This window comes from Alosa alosa, chromosome 20 (assembly GCF_017589495.1).
Source record: "Alosa alosa isolate M-15738 ecotype Scorff River chromosome 20, AALO_Geno_1.1, whole genome shotgun sequence".
Taxonomy (NCBI): Eukaryota; Metazoa; Chordata; class Actinopteri; order Clupeiformes; family Clupeidae; genus Alosa; species Alosa alosa.
Genome location: NC_063208.1, coordinates 18,247,750 through 18,255,661, shown reverse-complemented (window position 1 = coordinate 18,255,661; position 7,912 = coordinate 18,247,750). Strand labels below are relative to the sequence as shown.

The 7,912-nt window shown below is 39.0% G+C and overlaps 2 long non-coding RNA genes across 2 annotated transcripts; one reads left to right on the top strand and one right to left on the bottom strand.

The window, feature by feature from the left end:
* The first annotated feature begins 1,503 nt into the window (after positions 1–1,503).
* Positions 1,504–2,591, top strand: LOC125285787. Its single transcript, XR_007192062.1, has 3 exons — positions 1,504–1,555; positions 2,196–2,265; positions 2,363–2,591. It is a non-coding gene; the product is annotated as an uncharacterized LOC125285787 (long non-coding RNA).
* Positions 2,592–2,676: 85 nt separating this feature from the next.
* Positions 2,677–3,504, bottom strand: LOC125285676. The gene is made up of 3 exons (XR_007192051.1): positions 3,335–3,504; positions 3,156–3,250; positions 2,677–2,957 (listed from the first exon to the last, which is right to left on the bottom strand). It is a non-coding gene; the product is annotated as an uncharacterized LOC125285676 (long non-coding RNA).
* Positions 3,505–7,912: the final 4,408 nt, after the last annotated feature.

Here is a 7,912-nt window from a genome sequence, read left to right as displayed (position 1 = left end):
ACTGTTTGCATACGACGGCCTACTAAGCACAAGCTCCCATTCCTTCCGGTTGGTAAAACCACATATGCCTGGGACAACAATGTGAGTAAAAAAGAACATAACAAGTCTATTCCTCCATCCCCTCATTGTCTTCAGCATTGTGAGCGCAAGCTCATGAGCAGTCGGCTACCTCTTCAGGCTTGTGAGAAGGTCTGTGTAGGTCTTGTCATCCTCCATCTGAAACAACAGCGAAATCTTCCAAATACCTTTATTAATGTAAAAAATAAAATCACAAAACTACAGATTTGTGCATGTATGCACACAAAAGAAGAGGTAGCCTAAACTATTGAAGCATCCTCAGAATATACTTGAAATATTGGATATTGGAAATAAAGGATGAAAAGTCATTTTATTACACATGGGTTTAGCTAAAATCTGATTGCCTGGCTGGCATCAAGATAAAGACAGATTACATTTCACCTAGTAACAAACTGCTGAAATGCAATAATGACATTTCTGAAAGAATATGTGATTTCACATCATGTTTTCAATAACTACATATTGAGAAGAGTTGTGCTTCATCTATTTCAAGTCATGCCATCTTAGAAAATGTTGAGACAAGCACATCTGATGTTTGTCATTTACAAGTTAGCAAGCTAAAATAGTTCACACTACAGACTGCACTACAGGTAACAACCCGAGGAAAGGCAATAAGTTAATTACATTTCTGACAGAATATGTGATTTCACATCTTATTTTCTACAACTACATATTGAGAGGAGTAAAAATATTGCTCAACTTATTTCATGTCAGAACGTAACGCAACTTGAAACGCGGCGCCCATTGATTTATTCAGCTTTGGTTTGCTATACTGTCTTGCCAATATAATGCTTACCTAACAAGCAAATTGGTACTAGAAAACAAACTTACCTACAGGTTATATACGAACAGGTTTTTAAATGAAACTGTCAAATGAAAACTAGAATTGCGGTTCCGAGGAACTGCAAGAGTGGGTTTGATCAAGGGCATGGAACTCGGCCTCATCCAAGTATTCCAACGGTACCTCATTTATGAAAATCGGACATACGGGTCAAAAGTTACATGCACACACCTTCATATACACAGATAGCCCAGCCCAGCCCATTAGACATTGCCAGATGACTTAGAACTCTGCCAGGTGCAAGCTTAAAGTGCCCATATTTTGACTATTTTTCAACAAGTTCAAATAGGTCTTTGAGTTCCAGAAAACATGTTTCTTAAGTTGTTTGGTGGAAATAGCATGTAGGAAACGATTGTTACCTACCTCTTTTACCCTCTGTTTCAGCCCCTTCCAGAGTGTGCTGTTTTCTGCTGCTCATTACATATTCATGATCTGCAGCTAATTTGGCCACGCCCAAAGCTTCTAGAATCTTTGCCCACGCCCCACTGACTCTTACCACTACTACTGCGTTAACTTTCACATGGACATGGCGGCAGTAGTTCAACCATACATGTTCAAACCAGAATCTGATCCTGAAGGAGGAGAGTCTCCTGCACTACCCGAGACTCAGAGAATTCAGCAAGACGCTTTTGAATGGTTAGTGAAACTTTCCATTTTTTTGAAACTTAGATAGTCAGTGTTTAGCCCGTGAAAGCTAACGTTAGGCTAGTCTAGCGATCGATAGCTAACGTTAGTTCCAGGTCAGGCAGTTTACTACTGTGTGAATACAAATTCATTATTAAACTTAATGAATCTGTATTCACACAGTAGTAAACTGTATTGTGCTTCTTGTTCACTAAACGTGAAGTTATGTCGTGTAAACACCCCGCTGCTTCAAGCATCGCTCGGTTGGCAGATCCTGTAACCTGCTCTAACTTAACGTTAACGTTAGTTTTTCACAGTAAAATTAGGGAGGGCTCCGACACCATTGCTCTACAGACTGAGTGTTCCTAAAGTACAGTAGTATTTTTCTGTCATACTAATGAGACTTGCATGTATGCGCTTGATATATTGGTGTATACTGGTGTTTTCACGTTGTAAACTTGAGAAAGTCTAGCCTAGCACTACTTACCATACACCTACTTACGTCAGGCTGAGAAAAAAAAAAAAAGTACTAGCTAGCTGGAGCACGCTCGTTCAAATGTAATCGTGGGTGCTATTTTTGGGTAAAAAATACCAGGTTTATTATTTCTTTAGCTTTATTCATGCATGACTCCTTTTGTATTTGTTTGTTTAGGTGCACATGTGGAAATTGTGCAACAATGCCGTCAGAGCCTGAGAACTTATGCTGCCAGGAGGTACCACAGGTAACATGATCTTTCCTTACTTATGTCAGCAATATATGATTGCAGACAAGATGCCACTGCATCTTATCTTATACTTACCTTATGTTATGCATAATAGGTTACAAGACGGCTGCAGCAGCTGGATGAAAGGCCTCCATGTATGATAGGCAAACAGGTTCTAAACCTGGACGGTCTAAATGTGTTCTCACTGCAGAATGCATGCAACATTTACAGGGCTGACTATGGTCCTTTAAAGTTAAGGGGAATAGAGCAGTGAGTTATCTGTAATAACCTACTTACATTCACTGTTCATACAACATAATAAAGCAAATATAGTCTGCCAAAGCCTCTTTCAGATTTTTTTCTTGAACTTATAGCCAAGTATTTCCTTAGCAAACTGTATATTACACAAATTCACATGAAGCATTTTACACATGCAATAAACATTTATTTACCACTGTCATTGTACATAAAAATACAGTATTGAATGATTCACTGATTCCAAATTAGACATACATTATAAAACCTGTTGACTAGCAATGTTAATTTTTCTCAGTCGTTACAGGTATTAAGCCTACAGAAGTTTTGCTATGGATGCTCATATTGTGAAGACAGGTCCGGCGGGATGTTTATCTTCAGAATCTCATCTCCATACGATGATGGGTCAACAAAGACTTTCTCCATGATCATGTCCATCAAATCATCAACATACCCTGTGCAATACACATACACACACACAAAAAGTGAATCACTAGTATAATTTACTACATTATTCAACAACTGTTCAATTTGCACGTGAAATTTTGTAGTTTCTCAGGTATTTAAGTAAGTTTGTTTGGTTTTATTTATTGTGTTGAAAGCACTGTTGCAGTACTTTGTCATGTACAATGTAAATGAAAAAAAAAACTTACGGAATGTAGCGTCTGTCTTCACTGGTCTGGCTCTGCACTCTCCCTTCCTGGATTTTGGAAAGCTCAGTTTGTAAAGAGGATCCCCTCTTTACAGTCTTGGACAGTAAAAAGAAAATCAGACATGAAAACAATTTCAAGGAATGGGCAAATATTCTCAAAGAATAAACAGTTTAATTTACCTGCACAGCATTCCCAGATATGGGTAGACCACGTTTTTGGGTGCGAACCGCAGAATGACACTATGGAACGCCTCCAAAGAGGACGTCTGGTAGTGGGGACTGAGTTTGGCAATATCCTTCAGGACAGTCTTCTTGGTCAGCTCCTTTTTCTAGATTTTAGAATGCAGGAGTTCCTGCAAGACAAAAAAAAAAAATATATATATATATATATATATATAGTACATATCATATTTTTGGTAATGACCATAATTGCAGAGTCCTAGAAGACAGTTGTGTGCCAACACTTTATTTCAGGGGGCTCAGTCTGGCAACCAATATATTTTGTAGCTGGTCTTATGCTCTGTATGTAATGTTAATGATGTACTGGCCTATACAAAAAGAGAAATTACATCAACTTCATCTTACATGTATGCCAACAGCTACATCAAGTAAAAAAAGGATCACAAATAAATACGACACAAGAGAAGAAACTAATTACAAATAATGGTTGGCTTTGAGTGCAAATTGTCCAGTGATGTAGCAATTTCAACCATACACTCTGGACAACACTAACATATTCCAGTTCAGAAAACATTTCCAAACACATTATTTTAGCAAATTCCCCGAAACCGCCGGGGATGTGTACTGCATGACCGATTTTGTCACAGGGTTTGAATGTCGAGACAATGCTGATTGCTAAGATAGGGGTTAGCGTTACCTTGTACGGTGGCAAAACACTACCTACTTGGTTAGTTTAGCAAAACACTGCTTGGTTAGTTCGTGTAGAATTGCAAAATAAACACAGGTAAATACGTGCACAATTTGACATCTCCCTTATACATGAATTAGCTGCTAAAAAGATCAGAAACATATGTTTGGATTAGGGGCGAGCTAGGCCTAGCTACTGTATCTTCTGACGTGGTGGGCAAAAATCTACTGTAGCTTGACAACCAAACTTGTAATCTTGCCCACACACACACACTTGTTTTAAACTGACTTTTTGTTGCGCAACCAATTACAGCATAGAAATCTTTTACAAATGCACAACTTTCGAAAGTTTCGCTGGACAATGGCTTTGCAGGAGGAACCAAGCAGACTTGTAAACTAACTAATGTTAGAAGCTAGCGCTAGCAGTTAGCCGCCTCAGTGTCAATGGCAAAACACTGCTACAACACACACGAGTTTAGAAGCTACCCTAATTTACAAATGAAATTGTATAGAACTACTTACATGTTCCTCGTCTGCAGGTATTTCACGCAAAGTTGGAACTGCGCTGTCGTTTAAGATGAGTTCCCCGGCTAATCCTGCCTTGTACTGACCGTAGTTTGAGAAAACAGTCAGTCTCGAAATGATTGTTGCCAGTTTCTTGCCAACTGTAGCATGGATACTGCCATCAAAAATCAATTCAATCCATGCCGCTCTTCTGTTCTCTTTGGCTGGGACACGATGAAGTGTTTTGTGCTCTTTTGTACAGCCAACAACAGAGCATTTTGCGTGGTACTTTGACAAAGGTGTCTTCTAATCTGAACCAGTGCTTCCAAATCGGTAACAAAATGGCTGCTGTCCGAGAAGTTACTGCTGTGCCTGGTGGGTGGAGACACTGTACGTATGCTCTGAGGGGGTGGGAATATTCAAATATTTCGGCTTGTGACGTGTGAACCCTTGGCGATTTTGAACAGCTCACCCAGAGGCTGAAGGCGGTATCAATTCTGAAACCCGTATCTCACTCAAAACAGCATGGATGGTTTTTCTTCCAAGTTTGTATGCGTATGGAAGCACCAGAGACACACAATAACACCCCAAATCCCAGAAAAAGTGATTTTTGCATAATATGGGCACTTTAACCCTTAAAGGTGTAGGTTTTTGAACATTCTAAGTTCCGCAACAATTGAAGGTTCTAAAATTCTATGTTGAATTCAATGAACCCAGATATTCTTTAGAACGTTCATTTCCCAACATTCCGTACTCCTTTAAGGGTTAAGCAATTAGAGCTGTGATGTCATAATCGAAATTAGAATCCTGAACATTACGCCATTCATTTCAATGGGGCCCAAAAACGCAGAAAAACGGGAATAACGCGAAAACGACAAGGGCCAGCGACACGAAAGTAACAAGCAAGCTACACCGGTTCGGGCCTGAATTTTTGGAGTTCGAACCGCGTCGATAGCTCAAACGGTCTTGGAGCAGTAGTCGGTACAAAAAGTGGGTGAATAGGAAAACATAAGAAAACAATAGTGGGCTTGCTGGATCAAACCCACTAATAAGTAAACTTAAAGGAATTATCCGGAGTAAAATGCACTTTAGATCAATTTACGGATGATTGGGAATACATACGTTGAGTTGACATCAAAATCATGTCATTCAGATGTGTTTTGAGAAAGTTCGATTTTATCGTTTTTAGTCAAAACTCGTTAGCTTGGAAGTGAGAAGGGCATATTATTTCGCCACTACAAAACACTATTTTTATACCTCTTCTACAGTTCCAAACATCATTACACTTACGTGGTAGTGAGTAGAGGGTCCCTAAAGCCAAACCGAAGTATCCCGAGGTCTTTATGTGGTCAGATAGAGAGTCCAGAATGAATTTCATCAAGCCAGTACCTTTCGAAATGTTGCCATCTTTTTCTGCCATCTTTAGGGAAAGTCCGTAGGAGTCGATTGCGAAATTCACAATTTATTCGCCGTTTAAAAAAAAAAAACATAGTCCAGTCCATACAACTTCATTTCAATTTCAAAAGAAATACTGGACTATGTTTTTTTTTTTTTTAACGGCGACGAAATTGTGAATTTCCAGAGCGTGTTACTCCACACTTGGCAATCGACTCCTACGATAATGTGCTTGGATTACATTATAGTGGGCTTGCTGGATCAAACCCACTAATAATAAGAAAACTTAAGAAGAACAATAATGGGCTTGCTCTGCAAGCCCACAGCACTGGATCAAACCCACTAATAACTGACATCAAAAGCAAACAAGAATATTGCAAGCAGTTCAGAATTATACAGCTAGCTAAAGTTAAGTGATGATGCACTAGCCCCCCCGCTAAGCCATAATGTTGACGCTGATGAGAAAGCATATTACTGTCAAATAACATGATTTAAGGCAGGGGTCTCAAACACCCGGCCCAATTCCGGCCCGCAACGGATGTCAAAATAATAATGTAATCCGGCCCTTGAAACTTTTTAATTGTGACAAACAATGATACTGATTAAAATAGACGATAGTTCCAAGTACGGTGACAAATCTCATTTGTACTCTGCTCCACTATGTGCTAGACATCCAGAGCTTCATTCAAACCCAAAATCGCTGCGCAAAGTTTTCAGGAAATACTTGTATTACACGCCAGAAACACAAAGACGCAGCATTTGTAATGACGCTGGAAGCCGATGCAGACCATAGTGTTGCATAAATTGAAGCAGAAATTAAGCAGAAATAGGCCTACACCAAATGTTGAAAAACATTTACGTGTGATGAAGTCTTAGGTAGGCTATGTTATTCACCTATTCTAAATCTGAAGGAGAATATCCTTTTGGAGATTATGATCGATCGCCTATTGAATGGAGGTGCGTCTGCGTGTATAATGACGGTGTCCACTAAGCATACCATGCTTATTTCGACCCTCTGCCCAACATAGCTTGGAGGTTGCAGTGGTAATCGTGATAGTGTCCGTAATGGACGTGGTACAGACAGCAGGACTAGTAGAAATAGGGCTCTAAACTACAAAGTCACCCGCAATATGATGCGAACTTCTGGGTACTCAGATTACCCGCGATAGGAACTGATTTAACCAGAATACTTTATAGTAGGCCTTGTGGTTTAGAAACCATATACATCTTAGGTGTTGGTATACATCTTAGGTGTTTTCCTGTTAATTTGTTATGTGGGTAATATGAAAAAAGTAAAGTAAACCTGCTCAAATATGTTCATCCAGTATTTATTGAAAGGTGCATAATTTGAGGTGCTTGCCATCCAGTGGCAAATTAGATGGGTAAATTTACCCCCTTTATAAACTTTTGTTTTACTCAAAGATTTTTACATTTACAGTAGGACTTTATCTCTGCCCACTTTCAAGCCATGGCCTTTTGAAATTTTGATATAAAAATCCAATGGTGTTGCTTTCTTAACCCTGACGCCTATAGTTTTAAAAAAGTTATGAGAGGAAAATATTTTTATTTGGTGTGAAACACACACATACCTGTTTTTTTGCTTTTCATTTGTTTTATAATTTGTATTAATATTTATTTTATCATTATTTTATTTATAAGCTAAGGTTGCTAGCACAGGTGTCTAAAACTAGATAAAAACACTTGCACTTTCTGTTTGCAGTTTTGTGTGGTATTTGAAAACAAGAACATCGCATTTTCAGAAATAGCAGGCCCTCCAATCAGATGACGTTGGCAGAATTGGCCCCCAGCTCATTTGAGTTTGAGACCCCTGATTTAAGGACTTCAAATTAAGATAAACCATAACTAGAACTGCTGTGTGGTTTCCAGTCGAGGTAAACTCCAACTTAAGTGCAGGTGGCATCCGGCTGTCCACGTCAAATGCACCGACTCAAGTGAAAATATTTTTTCAAGACTCATCTTCAGGTATCCAAA